The sequence below is a fragment of the Miscanthus floridulus genome, chromosome 2 (assembly GCF_019320115.1).
Source record: "Miscanthus floridulus cultivar M001 chromosome 2, ASM1932011v1, whole genome shotgun sequence".
Lineage (NCBI taxonomy): Eukaryota > Viridiplantae > Streptophyta > Magnoliopsida > Poales > Poaceae > Miscanthus > Miscanthus floridulus.
The window spans coordinates 121,453,536-121,471,597 of NC_089581.1; positions in this window are offsets into that span (position 1 = coordinate 121,453,536).

Genomic DNA, 18,062 nt, shown 5'->3' on the forward strand with positions numbered 1-18,062 from the left:
ATTATATCGTACATCCATCCCATATATCCAAGCGTTGCATATGCAATTGCTGCATCTCAACGCTTCACGTCGCATCACGAAGTGGTAGTGGCCTCATTCGATATGAGTGGCAACTGATCGAGGTTCGAAGGTCGGTCCATGAAGGGCTCGAGGCCACCTCACATCAAATAGAGCTAGGGGAGAAAAACCAAGATTAGCCCCAGTGGCCTTGCCTGACCCTACTCAGAAGCGGACAGGGACATCTCGACCTTTCTCATTTGATTCTAACCTCAAGCCAAACCCATAGAATCTCCGTCGAGGAGAGACCAATAGGCCACCCGAGCCTATCGAATGGCTCAGGCATTTGTCGGGAGGTGGGTTAAGAAGTAGTGGAATGCCACATGAGGGCTCGGCCGACCCTGTCAGTGGATGACGGATCCAGATTCCACTCGAACATGCCCATTAGTGAGCTCATTGAGCGCAACACTCAAGACATCGAGGCAAGTGTCGTTAGCTCAGCCCCTTTGGTTGCAGAAACCGAGGATGGGGTGATGCGTGAAACATAGCTGACCCCTATCAGACCCCAAGGGGCTCGGGGGCTCAAGCCGCCTGATCCTAGATTGAAAGATTGAGGTTCGAAGGCCAACCCGCGAAGGGCCTAAGGCCACCTCACGTCGAACAAGAGACAGGGGAGAAAACGCAGATGAGCCTCAGCGGCCTTCGCCCAACCCACATAGAGACGGATAGGGTCATCTCAACCTTCTCATTTGATCCAGCCTCTAGCCTAGCCCATAGAATCCCCATTGAGAGGGAATCTGTTGGAAGGTGGGTTAAGGAGCAACGGAATGCCAACCGAGTGCTTTGCCAACCCTGTCATGAGCAATGGGACCAGATTCCGTTCAAACATCCTCGTTAGCGAGCTCATCAAGCATGTCACTTGAGCCGCCGAGGCAAGGGATGTCGCCTCAACCCCTGTGGTTGCAAAAACCACAGACGAGACAACGGTCAAAAAAATGAGCTGACCCTTGACCGAATCCCCGCTGTGGGGGGTATGACCTCGGATACCCATGGTAGACCACATGGGCTACGCCCCAAGGGGTGGCCTAGCCCACAAGACAAAGCCTTGCAGGGCATGATTCTGCTCAGCGCCTACCGCAAGACATAGGGAAGATATCCTAAAGATGCTGCTAGATCTGTTAGGATACATATGATCCCATGATGCTTGTAATCTATTATTACTTTCTGGTTATCTCTCAGATCTAACCAACTTGTAACCCTGCCCCCGGGCTATATAAGGCAGGCAGGGACCCCCTCCAAAATCATGGCATATCATACGATAGCTAATACAAACCAATAGACTATAGGAGTAAGATATTACTTCATACTGACAGCCTAAACCTGTATAACTCGTGTGTCTCTATTGCCTTCTTGTTCTTGATCACACGCTCCTCTGCCGATCAATCTACCTTCATGGGATACCCCTCGGAGGATTGCCGACGATATTCTATCGACAGTTGGCGCGCTAGGTAGGGGTGTGCATACTGTTTCCTTATCGAACATGATGGCTTTTTTTGTAGGCTCTTCATCCCTCCCACAGCCTAGCCAGATCTTCACAGTCGAATCCATCTCATGGGTCATCAATGCTGATGGAGTCAGAGAGCTCCTCGAGCCAGTGCAGATCCGTTCTGCGCCGACCACCCCTACACCTATGACTGCAGATCTGATCTTGGAATCATTTCCGAGGTCATCTTCATCAACGACGCACCGCTCATTTCCTCGTTACTAGAGGAGGCACATCAGCAATGATGATCTGATCAAATCCATCGATTGGGTCGGTCTAAAGCTTGCTGATTGCCTCTCCATTGCTAAGTCAACTCTGAACACTTTCGTTTAGTGCCAACCACCCTTCCATCTGCATCTATCGGAAGCCGCTCGGCAAACTCCGGGGTTTACGGCCCTGCCCTTTGGGCTCGCCAACATCGCCGCTACATACCAAGATGCCCTGAGGGGCAAATTCATCGACCAAGTGGGGGATATCCATCCTCTTGTCGACCAGATCGCCGATCAGCTCCCACCAACAGTCAACATGCTGCACGCAAGCCAAGGCCCTAGAGCATCCCTCCAAACCATCCTAGAGGAAATCTAGACTCTGAATCCCAGGGCTCCACCGAGACCCTCGTCGAAACCTTCACTGAGCAACCCCTTATCCCGCCTTTCTAGGGTGGCGCGATCTTCAATGTCAGCATCAATTTGTCGATCAGCGCGATTTGTCGATCAGCTGTGCCTAGATCCAATCGCCACCCTAGTTAAAGTTGGTTCGCCAACTAGTCACTACCTCTCTAGGGGGGAGCCAGGGTCCACCGAGCCAACCATCATCGCCAGCATGACTAGGAGGTCAAACATGATGCTCGAGTGCACCTCAGTAACCTTCGGGATGCACGGCGATGTATCGAGCAACATCGCTTCGGTCACCATGAAGAAGAAGTACGCTGCCGCCAAGAGTACGAGCAAGAGTATGGTGATCTAGACTCAGCTCTAGAGCCGATCACCGCTGACAATGCTGCAGATAATGGCGCTGACAACCCAAAAGGTCCCCCAGCTTTGACCAGGGCACTCCGAACACTCTAGTGGCCCCGTGGTTTCAAAATCACTAGGGTCGAGCCCTATGAAGGAAGGATGAACCCAACTCAGTGGCTGCAGGCTTACGCCACTACTGTTCGCGCCGCTAGAGGAGACACCAACGTCATGGCAAATTATCTCCCCATCATGCTCACGCTAGCCGCCATGAGCTGGTTTACAAGCCTTGCCCTGGACTCCATTGGATCTTGGGAAGAGCTGAAGAAAGTCTTCACTGACAATTACATGGCTACATGTACGCGGCCGGGCACCAAGCATGATCTGACCGCATCACCCAAAAGTCATCTGAGCTCCTCCATAGCTACATCAGACGCTTTTTCGAGATGAGGAATTCGATTCCCAACATCACGGAAGCTGAGGTCATCACTGCCTTTGTCCAAGGACTTCATCACCGCGAGCTTTGTTCCAAGTTCAACCGCAAGCCACCTACAAGCATCGGTGAGATGATCACAACCGCCAACCAGTATGCTAATGCGAAGGAAGCTACGATGACCGCCTTGACAACCAATGCCACAACGACCGCCGCTATGATGAATGAAGTTTCCACCGGGACACCGGTCGTGATCGACCAGAAGGATCCAAGACTGGTCAGAATCGCCACCGCTGGCTAGACCACTTTGTCGCTACTATCAATGAGCCGCACGCCAAGCGCAACTACGACAAGTAGTACAAGAAAATCCTCGATGGCCCATGCCCCCTCCACAAGAACACCAAACACAAGATGAAAGATTGCCTCGGTTTAGCCAAGGAGTTCTAGGACAAAAAGCTAGACGACGACACCAACGGTGGGAACGGAGGCCGCCGACCACCTAGGGGCAATGTCAATGCCTTCTAGGACCATGATAAGGTGGTCGCCACCATCTTCGTGGGCCTCGCCTCCGCCGAGAGCAGAAGAGAATGGAAGCTCGCCACCAAACGAGTGCTTGCTGTCGCATCAGAGGAAACTACCACCAACCCAAGCTATCACCCATGGTTAGAGGTCCCCATCACCTTCAGCAGGGCCGACTAGTGGGCGGACATACCCTACATTAGGCATTTCCCCCTCGTCCTCAACACAACCATCTAGAAGGTGCTCTTTAGAAAAGTCCTTGTCGATGGTGGCAGTGCTTTGAACTTACTCTTTGTCGAGGCCCTAAGGGAGTTGGGCCTCACGATAACAGATCTCACACCCTCGGACTTCTCCTTTTGGGGTGTGGTACCTGGCAGGGCATCCAGACCACTTGGAGAAATCACTTTGCTAGTACAGTATGCACGGCAAGCAATTACCGCATCGAGCATGTCAACTTCTACGTCGCCGACTTTGACACCGCCTACCACGCCATACTTGGTCGGCTAGCTCTGGCCAAGTTCATGGCCATGCCGCACTACGTATATCTGGTGATGAAGATGCCTTTGCCTATAGGAGTCCTGTCTCTGCGGGCCAACCTCTCTGTCACCTATGCCTGCGACACAGAGAGTCTCGCTCTCGCTGAAGCCACCGACCTCTCCATCTAGATGGCTAGCGTGGTCGCCGAAGCCAAGATGGTGCTAGCCGATGACATGGAGATCCTAGAGCTAGAACTTCCTCGCACCTCTACCAAGTCTAAGGAAGTCAAGGAGATCGGCCTTGGCTTCGATGACCCCTCCAAGACCATGAAGATTGGGGCTCACCTTGACCCCAAATAGGAAAGCACACTCGTCTCCTTCCTGTATGCCAATGCCAATGTGTTTGCATGGAAACCTACAGACATGCCGGGGGTACCGTGGGAGAAGATCGAGCACTCCTTGAATGTCTCACCGACCACCAAATCGATCAAGCAGAAACTCTGTCGATTCGCGCTAGACAAGGAGTCTATTAGGGTAGAAATAAAACGACTCTTAGTGGCTAGATTTATAAAAGAAGTATATCACCCAGATTGGTTAGCAAACCCTATTCTCATTCGAAAAAAGAATAAAGAATGGAGAATGTGTGTCGATTATACTGATCTTAACAAACACTGCCCTAAAGACCCCTTCGACTTGCCTCGGATAGACAAGGTTGTAGATTCCACCGCTAGCTGTGAACTGCTCTCTTTCCTTGACTGTTACTCCGGCTATCATTAGATCTCCCTTAAGGAAGAAGACCAGATCAAGACGTCTTTCATCACGCCTTTCGGGGCATATTGCTACACAACTATGTCCTTCGAACTCAAAAATGCCGGGGCTACCTATCAAAGGGCCATCCAGGTGTGCCTCAACTAACAGATCGGCCGCAATGTTGACGCTTACATCGATGACATGGTCATCAAGACCAAGACCACTGACAACCTTATCGCTGACCTCGAAGAAACTTTTGCCAACCTGAACAAGTACCGATGGAAGCTGAACCCTTCAAAGTGCATCTTTGGAGTTCCATCCGGTATACTGCTGGGCTACATTATCAGTGCTCGTGGCATCGAGCCTAACCCTGACAAGGTCTCCGCCATCACCAATATGAAACGGCCGACATGCATCAAGGATATATAGAAGCTTATAGGCTGCATGGCTGCTTTAAGCCGCTTCATATCGTGCCTCGGCGAAAGAGGACTACCTTTTTTCAAGCTCCTCAAGGCTTCTGAGCATTTTTCCTGATCAGAAGAGGCGGACATAGCTTTCAAGCAGCTTAAATTGTTGTTAACAAGGCCTCCGATCATGACTATGCCATGACCAGATGAAACTCTTCTGATCTACATCGCCGCTACTTCTCGCGTCGTCAGCACTGCTATCGTCGTCGAACACGAGGAAGCTAGGCATGCTTACAAGGTGCAACGTCCGATCTACTTTATTAGCGAGGTACTTAATGAGCCCAAGACTCATTATCCTCAGGTATAAAAACTGTTATATGCAATTATGATTACCTCACGCAAGCCCTGACACTACTTTGAATACTACAAGATCGCCGTGGTCACCGAGTTCCCTCTAGGGGACATTCTCCACAACAAAGAGGCCAATGGTCATATCATAAAGTGGGCTATTGAGCTCAGCACTTACTCCATCGAATTCAGAAGCAGACCCACCATTAAGTCATAGGCGCTCGCTGATTTCATCGTTGAGTGGACCGAGTTCCAAGAACCCATTGCCACCACTTGCCCCGAGCACTGGGTGATGTACTTTGACGGTGCCCTTAACATCAACGGTGCTGGTGCGGGCATTCTGTTCATTATGCCAACCAAAGATAAGCTCCGCTATGTCCTTTGGATATACTTTCCGGCCCCCAACAACGCTGCGAAATATGAAGCATGTCTCCACGGTCTCCGTATAGCAGTCGAGCTCGACGTTAAACGTCTCATGGTATGTAGGGACTCTGCGCTGGTTATCAACCAGCTCAACAAATACACATACCGGCGCAAAAACTTCAGACCATCCTAGCTTCCTGGCCTTTCACATGCTAGGGACTAGACATGATCGGGCCTTTCAAGCCAGCGCTAGGAGGATTCCAGTACATATACGTCACCATTGATAAGTTCTCCAAATGGATCGAGTACAAACCGCTTGCTTCAGCTACTGCAAAGAAAGCGGTCGAGCTCTTTGAAGATATCATACACAGATTCATTCTCCCGAACAGCATCATAACCGACCTCGGAACCACATTTACCGGCCATCATTTTTGGGACTTCTACGAAGACCGATGCATCTCCGTTAAATGCATCTCTGTTGCCCATCCTAGAGCCAATGGCTAGGTCGAACGGGCGAATGGTATGATCCTTGACGCCCTCAAAAAGAGGCTATATCAGAAAGAAGAAAAGCATCTGGGCAGATGGCTCAAGGAGCTATCAGCTGTGGTCTAGGGACTGCGCACTCAAGCTAGTCACAGTACTGGTGTGTCTCCATATTTTTTGGTCTATGGCTCAGAGGCCATACTACCAGTGGATATTACCTTCCAAGCCCCTAGGGTGGAAAATTATGATAAAGAGCAAGCCGTAGTTATCTGGACAGAGGACATCGACTGGGCCGAGGAAGAACGCCTGATCACCTGCGTCCGCATAACCAAATATCTAGAAGGCTTGTGGAGGTACTATAACCGCAATGTAAAAAGTCATTCATTCACCGTCGGTGACCTCGTTCTTCGTAGAAAACAAAAGATCGAAGGGTTGCACAAGCTCTCCTCCCCTTGGGAAGGGCCTTACATCATCAAAGAGGTCACCTGACCAGGCTCTTATCGCCTATGTGACTTAGATGGAATTGATGTTCCTAATTCATGGCACATCGAGCACCTTATACGTTTCTATCCTTGAAACGTTCTAGATATGTACTCTCCACTTTGTGATGAATAATGTTTCGATCTCCGCAATTTGGTTATATTCCTTTTTTCCATTATGTTTTAATCTCCACGTATGGTCGCCGAGCATTGCAATACTCCATAATGACCTCGAATATGAAAGCGCCAAATGGTTTTCTCCAAAATTGCCGAACGATTTCTCCAAATCAATGAATGATTTCACCAAATAAGTTTCACCAAATCTCCAAAGCTAGCGCCAAACGGTTTTCTCCAAAATCGCCGAACGATTTCTCCAAATCGCCGAATGATTTCTCCAAATTGCCGAACGATTTCGCCTAATAAGTTTCTCCAAATCTCCAAAGCTAGCACCAAACAGTTTTCTCCAAAATTGCCGAACGATTTTTCCAAAATTGCTGAAAAAAACACCGACAAATTTTTGCCTAAAATCACCAAATAAGTTTTCTCCAAGTCACCGAATACGTTTTCCCCAAATCGCCAACGTATTTCGCCATGTGTTTTCTCCAAGTTGCCAAACACTTTGCTCCAAATTTCTAAGACATTTCACCGATCAACGAGCAACATACTTTCTTTTTTGTGCTCTTTAGAGAAGACCCAGTCTCCGATCTCTCCCTACACGTGCTACGGGCTCCGCGCTCTGCGTTATGGGTGGTCGGCTGTGGTTCCTTGGTCGCACCTATTCATCCTACACGTCTACGGGCTCCGCGCCCCATGTTATGGACTATGGGCTAGCTAAGGCCGAATGCTCAGCATAGAACTAGTTGCTCAGACTCCGCTTATACTTTCTATATCTCCAAGTTATTTCGATAACTGCCGAGCAGCACACGTTTCGCTTTTTTCTCTATGGAGAAAACCTAGTCTCTGATCTCTCCCTACGCGTGCTACGGGCTCCGCGCTCTGTGTTATGGGTGATCAGTTGCGGTTCCTTGGTCACGCCTATTCCTCCTGCACATGCACAGGCTCCGCGCTCGACGTCATGGACTATGGGCGAGCTGAGGCCATAGGGGTCAGTAGCAAACTAACTGCTTGGACTCTACTTATACTCCGTATAAATACCTTGTGGTCGTAACTACGAAGATTTTTTCACCGAAATACAATCTGACTGCATACACATGCACTTTATAACAATTATCATGTGTATAAGTATTTTTCACGCTTATGCGCATTCTAACTACATTGTCCAGAAATTACAGATGATATCCACCAAGGAGATCATTATGCTTCGCCATTACCGTCCGTCTCGCCGAACAGGTCTATATCGCCGGCCAACATTTTTGCTGCATCTTCCACCTCATCCTCCAGCTGCTGCGTCTCCGCTTCGCTCAGCCCCTCGGCGTACCCACCCCTGATCACCTAAAGGTCAGTGGCTAGATAGTGGGACCGAACCACAGCAAGGGCGTGGGTAGCGGCGGTAACAATGGCATCGCAGTTGAAGCTCTTGAAGCTTTCCCACACCGTCTTGCATCTTTCAATGATGATATTCGGGCGTGGCGGCCTACCGTCAGGCTGCGGTGCCACTTCCCGTTCGATGCAATCGAGCATTGGGTTGATTCCAGCAACTATGGTATCAAATTTGTTCCTCTGGGTCCGAGCGTCTTGTTCCAGCACATCAAAGTGTGCCTTGACCCTCCAACGGTAGTCTACAAGCATTATAAAGTTCCATCAGGCAAGAGAATTACTTTAGTAGTAACCCCAACTAGGGGAACTCATCGTTCAGCTCCTCGACCAGTTTGTTCGCTTGCCCTATCTCCTTTGCCTTCTCCTCTTGGAGTTGCTTGAGGGCCTGGCGCATCTGCCCGAGCTCCACATCTTGTTCTAAAAGTACAACATTCATCACCAAAAGTAATCATATCCAACTATGCAAGGCACTTTCGTCGATCATGCGTACCTTTCTTCTACTCGGAGATTTTCTACAGCTGTTCCAACTGCTCAGAAGCATCTTTTAATTGTGTAGAGGCAGTGGCCAGTTGCTCGAACTTGCTCCATAGTTGTTCTTTCGCAGCCGCCAGCTGTTCAGATAGGACCCCCACTAGTATTCTAGGTCCCACACATTGGACTCAGCAAGGTCTTGCTCGCGTCGGGCCCTTTGGATGTTTTTCTCTGAAAGGTTCATTGCCTCTTTGAGTTTTCGTTTCTCCTCGGTGAGGGGCTCCATCCTCTTTATCAACTGGTGACAGTGTTCGGCAGTTCGAGTTATCCCCTGGAAATGCACAATGACAATGACAGAAGGACACCACTAATGTCAACGACGAATACTCAGGATTTAGTATTAACCTCGATTTGTTTTATTACTCCACCGAGGGCGAATTTCAGCCTCTTCATCTCTTTGGGGGTGTCCTCTTCCTCGACAACTACCACCTCGCCACCACGCTTGTGGAGGATTTGGATGGATTAGGTTCGAGGCTCAGCATGAACGATCTCCTCCACCTTGTCCTCCTCTTCCACAGCAGTGGGAGTCTCTGGCGGGGGGATTTGTGGATGGACAGTGGGTCCGAGCATGCCCTACGACACTTCAGGGGGCGCCGTTAGCTCCTCGAGAACCACTGGTCTCGCCGACCTAGACTCTGTTGCTTCACTGGCAACTCTAGCTTTGGCTCCTGAGGGCCCAGCGGTACCTGCCGTTGCTTCGGGTATTGTTGCCAAACCGTCCTCCGCCGATGCTGACCTCTCACTGTCTCCAGGTTCACTCGCAGCGGTCATTGATTTTTCCGCCGGCTGCCGAACACTTGGGGGCCCTAGCATGGGGGCCACCAACGTTACCTCGTTAGTCTGGGTGGACGGGTTTGGACCCTTCGTATGCCTTGCACTGCATCAGATCATTTGGTCAAGCGCCAAAATAGCTAAGATAAGATAGCAAAGCAACTCCAACATAGGGATACTTACCGTTTGGTCTGTTGGTGCACTTTTTTTAATCAGCGAGGCCTACTTGAGCCCCTAGGCGCAGCTATGGGGTCGACCCCCATGCTCTCGGGTGGAGGTCTGACCTCCTCTACAGTCAGCCTCTGCTCTGCCGGCTGCTCCAGTGTTTCCTCTGCCCGTCGCTCTAGATTTACCTCTGCCTATTACTCGGGGACTCCCATCGCTTGCTCTGTGGGGATTTCTGTTGCCTGCTACTCGAGGACTTCTTCGCTTCCCCTTGGTTGCTCCTCCATGTGTAAGCTGCAAGAAGCCATTTGCATGCTCGGAGGAGGGGCAATTGTATCTTTGTCATCATTAGACCACTCGATCACCGTGGCCCTATGCGTTCGAGTAGTCTGGTCACCACCAAGTGAGATACCGACTAGTTTGCGAGGAGCGGCAGTCGCTGTCTTCGTCTTCTTCTGGGCTAGTTCATCTACCACTACCCATTTCCTCCGAGATTTCTCCGATACCAGGAGGGACTCACCGTGTGATCAACATCTGAATCTCTGGATTCCAATGAGATATCGATGGAACTTTCTTCAGGGTGTACTATTGGTTGGGCGTCCACCGCCGATGGACATTCAGCTCTCGGCACGTCCAAAAAATACACTGTCCTATCCTACGAATGGATCTTTGCATAAGTAAGTTAGTTCCTTGCTCGGTAATCGTCAGTTGAACAATGCAAACTAAGATGGTTACCTAAGGAGGCGGGTTCGTATAGTTGAAGGCATTCGTTTCTTTCGACCAGCTAAATGAGGCGCTGGAGGTGAATAGCTCTGTGGCCCAGTTTATCACTTCTTTCCTTGATAGCCATTCAGGTCTCTCCTAGGTCCCGTCGTCATCGCCCTTGTAGTCAAAAGCAAGGTGGGCCCTCTCCTTGCAGGGCTAGACACGGCGTACTATGAAGCTTGCTACCACAAGTTCACCTCTCAACTCCACACCTTGAATCAAGTCAAGGAGCTCCTTCACTTGCTCCATGTCGATACTTCTTGGTCTCTCCGACCAGCTTCTCTGGTTCTTCGGGATATGGTGGACGTTGCACCGGATTGTCGGGTGGCTCTATTTCATGTAGAACCACTTGGAATTCCACCCTTTTAGAGAAGTGTTTAGCGGTATGTTAATATACTCGCTGGCCATTCCATCCCGGAGCTACAGATATACACCACCGACCACCTTGGAGCCACCGCTGCCTTTCTTCTTTAACTAGAATAGGTGTCTGAAGAGGTTGAAGTTCGGTAGAATCCCTAGAAACGCCTCACAGAAATGAATAAAGATCGAGATGTGCAATACGGTGTTGGGGTGGAGATTGCACAGACTAATCGACCAAAATTCCAGTAGATATCGTAGGAAACGATGAACAGGGAACCCCAATCCATGCCAGAAATAATCTTTAAAGACTACAATTTCATCAGTGTTAGGCGTTGGAAAGGGCTCACCACTGGCTGGCCACCATCCGGTGGTGACGCAATCAGGAAGCACGCCCGTTGTCACCAATTTCTTGAGCTCCACTTCCCCCATGCACGATGGCATCCACTCTTCGTCATGACTGGCTCCAGCATCTGCCTTCTTTGGGCTTGCTTTCTTTGGGTTCATAGCTCTCCTCTTTGGTGCCATCACTCAGATCTGGATGAGGGCTGGCGCCAGCAGCATGTGTGGATGCGAATCTAGAAGTGTGATGGCTAAGGAGAAAGATGAAATGGCAAAGTGGCAAAGATGGAAGCATGGGGGGTGGTGGTTCTGTTATAAAGCACTTTCCCCACCTTTCCGAGTTCAAGGGTTTTTGGGAAACCATTCCCACGATCTGCGCCACTCCGAATTCTCCGACACGGCTTAATGGGCCGTTACCTGGATCTTCACACAACTGCAGCCCACGTCACTCATTTATTGCCGCCGTCAGTTGCTACTCGCTGAATAATCGCCTACTTCTCCACCATTTATAGAGGCTCAGTAACAGTTACTGTATAGCTGTTCCTCTGATTTTATCTTCATGGCTTGATTTCTCCAATATCCTCGCTTTGAGCTCGGGAATTGGCTGTCTGCTCAGCTAGTTTTCATTATTCCTCTGTTTTTTACCCTGGCACCACATGACTATGTCATCTACTATCAGGCTCGGGGACTAAGTGGGCACACTTCACCTCATGGTGAATGTGCTTTTTAGGTCTATGCCTGGGGACTGGCTGCCTGCTCGGCTGGTCATCTGTTCTTCTACTTTTGACCCTAGCACCACGTGACTCCGTCACCTATTGTCAGGCTCAAGGACTAAGTGGGCACACTTCACCTCACGATGAATGTGCTTGTTTTTTCCTAGAAGACTCGGTGCCTCTAGAAGCTGAACAAGACTAATTCCTTCTCTTGTGGTCGTATTTTAAGTGGGCACACTTGGTCCACTGCGAAGAAATTTTTGATTATGAATTTGAGCTCCTTACACCCTTATGGCAAGCCATGCTTGGGTTATGCTGCTCAGCTATGTTTTGCACTACTCGACAACTGCTCACACGTAGCTCGGCAACTGCTCACAATTGCTTGGCAACTTATCGCAGTGGTCAGACCAAGAGTTCGACTGCTCGGCTTTGATCGCACCTACTCGGACAATCTCAAGACGGCGTTGCATAACGGATGCAAGGTACTTAGGGACTAGCTATGGGGGGTACGACCCCGGATACCCATGGCAGACCACATGGGCTATGCCCCCAGGGGTGGCCCAGCCCACAAGATAAAGCCTTGTGGGGCACGATTCTGCTCGCCGCCTACCGCAAGACATAGGGAAAATATCCTGAAGATGCTGCTAGATCTATTAGGATACGTATGATCCCATGATGCTTGTAATATGTTATTACTTTCCGGTTATCTCTCAGATCTAACCGACTTGTAACCCTACCCCTCGGGCTATATAAGGCGGGCAGGGACCCCCTCCAAAATCACGGCATATCATACGATAGCTAATACAAACCAACAGACCACAAGAGTAAGGTATTACGTCATATTGACAGCCTGAACATGTATAACTCATGTGTCTCTATTGCCTTCTTGTTCTTGATCACGCGCTCCTCTGCCGATCAATCTACCTTCTTGGGATACTCCTCGGAAGACTGCCGATGATATTATATCGACACCCGCCATGCGCAGGGGCTCTAGGAAAGTTGAACTTATAAAGAGACCAAGAGCATGGTCGCATAACGATAGCTCAAATCCTAAGGAAGGGGGACGTGCGAGTATGAAAGTAGTTTCACTATCCCCTCTTTGGTCTTCAGTGACATTCGACCCCAGCAACCATAAGGGGCTGGATCTCACTCGGAGGCTGATAAAGGTATAAATACTTCCTTTTTTTGAAACAGTCACTACGTCGGACCTCTTCCTCACGTTAAAATTAGTGGCAAGGTTTGCTGGAACAAATAATCGAACGTGACTGGTCAGACTACAAAAAACCCATGCCCTGATGGCTATGGTAACTTTGCTCACTAGCATAATCGAAGTTTCCCTCTTATACACCTAGGGCCCTATGGTCTTAACAAATGGAAGGGTCAGATTGCATGAGCCCTTTTTTTTGAAAACAAAAAAGGGAAGAAAGCAAGTTCAAATAAAACAAAATTACAAATTTGTTTAATGAAATGAAATTACGAATCTGTTTTCAAGACACAAAAGTGCCGACACTTGTCCTCAGATTATAAATAATGTCTATCAGACCCAATCGACTAACTAACCCCTCTAGGGGTGCACTATGTCTTTGATTATGTTCGCCAGGTTCTGTGCAATAGGAGTGTTTGAACCAAAATTTGGTAAGCTTATCCTGAAAAGGAAGAGATCAGCTAATGATGTCAAAAGCACGAAAGTCTCCTAATTAAGGGATATTTAATATATTTAAGAGAGACATGACGTATAGGTGCATATCAGGATGAAAGAAACAAGGACATGTATCAAACAAGGAAGCTTCATCAGCAAGGACTCTGCATAAGGAAAGTTAGAGTCCATGTATCTATATTTCTTTTTATTATCTAGTCATGTTCGTTTAGGACTCTTATCAGCATAGGGTATAAATATAAACCCTCGACTATTGTAACAGGACACATAATCAATCAAATATAAGTTACTTACTTTTTCAGCTCCGACCACCCCTTAGGAGTAGGAGTAGAGTAGATCTCGGTGAGTTCTTCAGCAAGTACGGCTGCATCGATCTGGTCGACCTCCACTGCTTGTCTGTAAGTACCGTCATGGTTTATACCTCTATTCGTATGGCTGCATCGATCCGGTCAACCTCCACTATGACTCTAGTATGAGTTAGTTATCGACTCTTATCTAGTTCAAGTACGGCTGCATCGATCTGGTCGACCTTCACTGCTCGAACTAGATTAAGGTCAAGTTATCGGCTCTATCTAAGGGTGGCGTTCCTTCGGATAGATTCATTAAGTTATCGATATTTCTTATTGATTCCATTATTTATTTAATTATAGCAATATTACCTTGCCTGATTGGGATTGATCTAGATCGGCCTTATATCTTTTTTAACCCATCGTTTGTTAATCTAAAACTAATCTAATCTGCACTTCAAATGACGAGTTATATTTTGTTGGTTGTTTTACATCAATCTTGATCGTGCATAGCGTGCGGTTAAGGCATATTTGATCTTGAGTACATCTATTGGCTAGCGAAAATTGTTCCATGGCCCGCTATCACGGCCTGTGTGATTCTGCCTCACACCCCACTGCTAGCACCGTGGAGTGAGGACCATTATTTGGTAGATCTATTCTTGAGAGGGCATGACTTTAACTATGCGCTATGCCTGAATCGGCTATTTTAGCCGATATCGAGCACTTTTATGAACAGTTTACATCATGAGATCATTGAAGTAGGGATATGTTGAAAGATGTGTTAGCCCCATGATCTTATTATTGTATTATGGCCTGCATGATTCTGCCTCATGCCCCACTGATATTAGTAATAAGTTAGGGTCATCGAGTCTATTGTTGTTTCTACGGCCTGCATGATTCTGCCTCATGCCCCACTGGTCATAGCGATAGATGAGATCTAATATGTTCATTAGATTTATCTCTATTAAATGGTTGAATGATAATGAGTTGTTTCTTTCATAAAGAGGGGTTCGGTTACTTGCAGTCATTGGCTTAGCATAAACTAATTACTATTGATATCTTTTTGCTAGTGACCAATATTTGTCTAAATAATGATATTCATCCTGAACGATAACCGATTATTCTTACACAACTCCATGAGCTTTAACCGAATTATTCTTATGAATATGCTGGAATCGACTATTTAGTCTATCTCCTTTTATATCGGCTCTCAGAGCTACACATTCGGGACTATATGGTGACACTAACACATTTTGCCCTTAATTACTGATAAATTTTCTCTCTTTGTCAATTGCAGGGTCAAATTGACTGGCATGTCATGGAAGGAGCGCACAGGATCGACCACCCCTGCACTAAAGCTAGGTGGATCTCTAGCTCCATCGAGCGGACCCTTTCGGCTTGCTCATGTGTCCTCGGCATGGGACAAAATTCTGTGTCGACACACATTTCTGGCACGCTCGGTGGGACATGAGGCAGAATCATGTAGGCCGTAATACAATAATAAAACATGTGTTGACATGGAATTTTGTCCCGTGGTGAGGACACACGAGCAAGCTGGAAGGGTCCACTCGATGGAGCTGAAAATTCACCTAGCTTCAGCGTAGGGGTGGTCAATCCTGCGTGCTCCTCCCAAGACGTGCCAGTCAATTTGACTCTACAATTGACAAGGAGAGAAAGTTTATCAGTAATTAAGGACAAAACGTGCCGGTGTTATCAGACAGTCCCGAATGTGCAGCTCTGAGAGTCGATATGAAAGGAGATCAACTAAATAGTCGATTCTAGCATATTCATAAGAATAAATTAGTTAAAGCTCATGTGGTTATGTAAGAAGAATCGGTTATCATTCAGGATGAATATCATTATTTAGACAAATATTGGTCACTGGCAAAAAGATATCAATAATAATTAGTTTATGCTAAGCCAATGACTGCAAGTAACCGAACCCCTCTTTATAAAAGAAATAGCTCGTCATCATTCAATCATTTAATAGAGATAAATCTAATGAACATAGTAGATCTCATCTATCGCTATGACCAGTGGGGCATGAGGCAGAATCATGCAGGCTATATAAATAATAATAGACTCGACGACCCTAACTTATTACTAATATCAGTGGGGCATGAGGCAGAATCATACAGGCCGTAATACAATAATAAGATCATGGGGCTAACACATCTTTCAACATATCCCTACTTCAACGATCTCGTGATGTGAACTGTTCATGAAAGCGCTCGATATCAGCTAATATAGTTGATTCAAGCATAGCTCATAGTTAAGGTCATGCCCTCTCAAGAACAGATCTATCAAATAACGGTCCCCACTCCACGGTGCTAATAGTAGGGTATGAGGTAAAATCACATAGGCCATAATAGCAGGCCATGGAATATTTTTCGCTAGCCAATAGATCTACTCAAGATCAAACATACCTTAACCACACACTATGCACAATCAAGATTGATGTAAAACAGCCGATAAAACATAACTCATCATTTAAAGTGCAAATTAGATCAGCTTAGATTAACAAACAATGAGTTAAAAAAGATATAAGGCCGATCTAGATCAATTCCAATTGGGCAAGGTGATATTGCTGTAATTAAATAAATAATAGAAGCAATAAGCAATATCGATAACTTAATGAATCTATCTGAATGAACGCCACCCTTAGATAGAGCCGGTAACTTGACCTTAATCTAGTTTGAGCAGTGGAGGTCGACCAGATCAATGCAGCTGTACTTAAATGAGACAAGAGTCGATAACTAACTCATACCAGAGTCGTGGTGGAGGTCGACCGGATCGATGCAGCTGTACGAACAGAGGTATAAGCCATGATGGTACTTACAAACAAGCAGTGGAGGTCGACCAGATCGATGCAGCCGTACTTGCTGAAAAACTCATTGAGATCTACTCTACTCCTACTCCTAAGGAGTGGCCAGAGCCAAAAAAGGAAATAACTTGTATTTGGTTAATTGTGTGTCCTATTACAATAGACGGGGGTTTATATTTATACCCTGGGCTAATAAGAGTCCTAAACGAACACGACTAGATAACAAAAAGAAATATAGATACATGAGCTCTAACTTTCCTTATGTAGAGTTCTTGCTGATGAAGCTTCCTTGTTTGATACGTATCCTTGTTTCTTTCATCCTGATATGCACCTGGATGTCATGTCTCTCTTAAATATATTAAATATCCCTTAATTAGGAGACTTTGCAGCTTTTGACATCATTAGCCAATCTCTTCCTTTCTAGGATAAGCTTACCAAATTTTAGTGTAAAAAAGGAGTCATAGCCGTCTCGATCTCATTTAGCTCGGAGGCTTCATAGCTAGGCGTGAAGCCGAGGCTCAATGTCTCCAAGTCAATGCTCTTCGCATAATCAGATCGGGCAACAGCAAAGGCTTGGGTGATCCCGATGTGAAAAACATCCTCCTTAAGCTGGCGCACCCGTGCTATGATGTCTACGATAGCAGAGGCTACAACCAAGCTGGTTCCCTATAGCCACGCCACCCCCAGGAGATTGTGCTCATCGCTCTCTGCCTGAAGGATTCCCCACGTCTTGGTTAGCTCCGTGACTAGCTCGGCAGAAACACTCTCGGCCTCTAGCCTTTGGGCTACCATGGTTCCAAGATCAGTCCAGAGGGAGCTGACCTCCTGACACACCACGTCACACTCTCAGACAGTCTGGTCATGCTCCTTGAGGGCCACGCTATGCTCCGAATAGAGTCTCTTCATAGTCTGGCGCAGCTCGTCCCGCTCCTTGCACAGCCGGGCAATCATTTCAGTGCCAGGCTCGCCCTCTGCTGTAGGGTCATAGACCTCTCCTCCGTAGTCTAGAGCAGCTCATCCCGCTCCTTCTACAATCTAGCGGCCTCCTCCTCATCCTGTCGTGCTGTCTCCGATAGTTCCTCAAAGGACTTCTCGGCGTCCTACGTGTCTCGACACGCCTAGGCATCCCGCTGCTAGAGACCGGCCGCCTCCTCAGCCAAGGGAGTCAGCTTGGCCTCCTCGGTGAGGTGGTCCCATTTCACCTTCTGCTCGTAGAGGAACCAATATTTCTCCCTGCTACGAGCGATAAGGGACTGAAAAGAAGATCAATGTCAAAAACACAAAATTTCATTAAGAAAGATGAAACTGAGAGGGGAGATTAAGCAGATACCCGGCCAGTGGGAATGATGACATCACGAAGGATGCCCCTAGCCTTGTTAAGGACATCCATCATAGCTAAGAT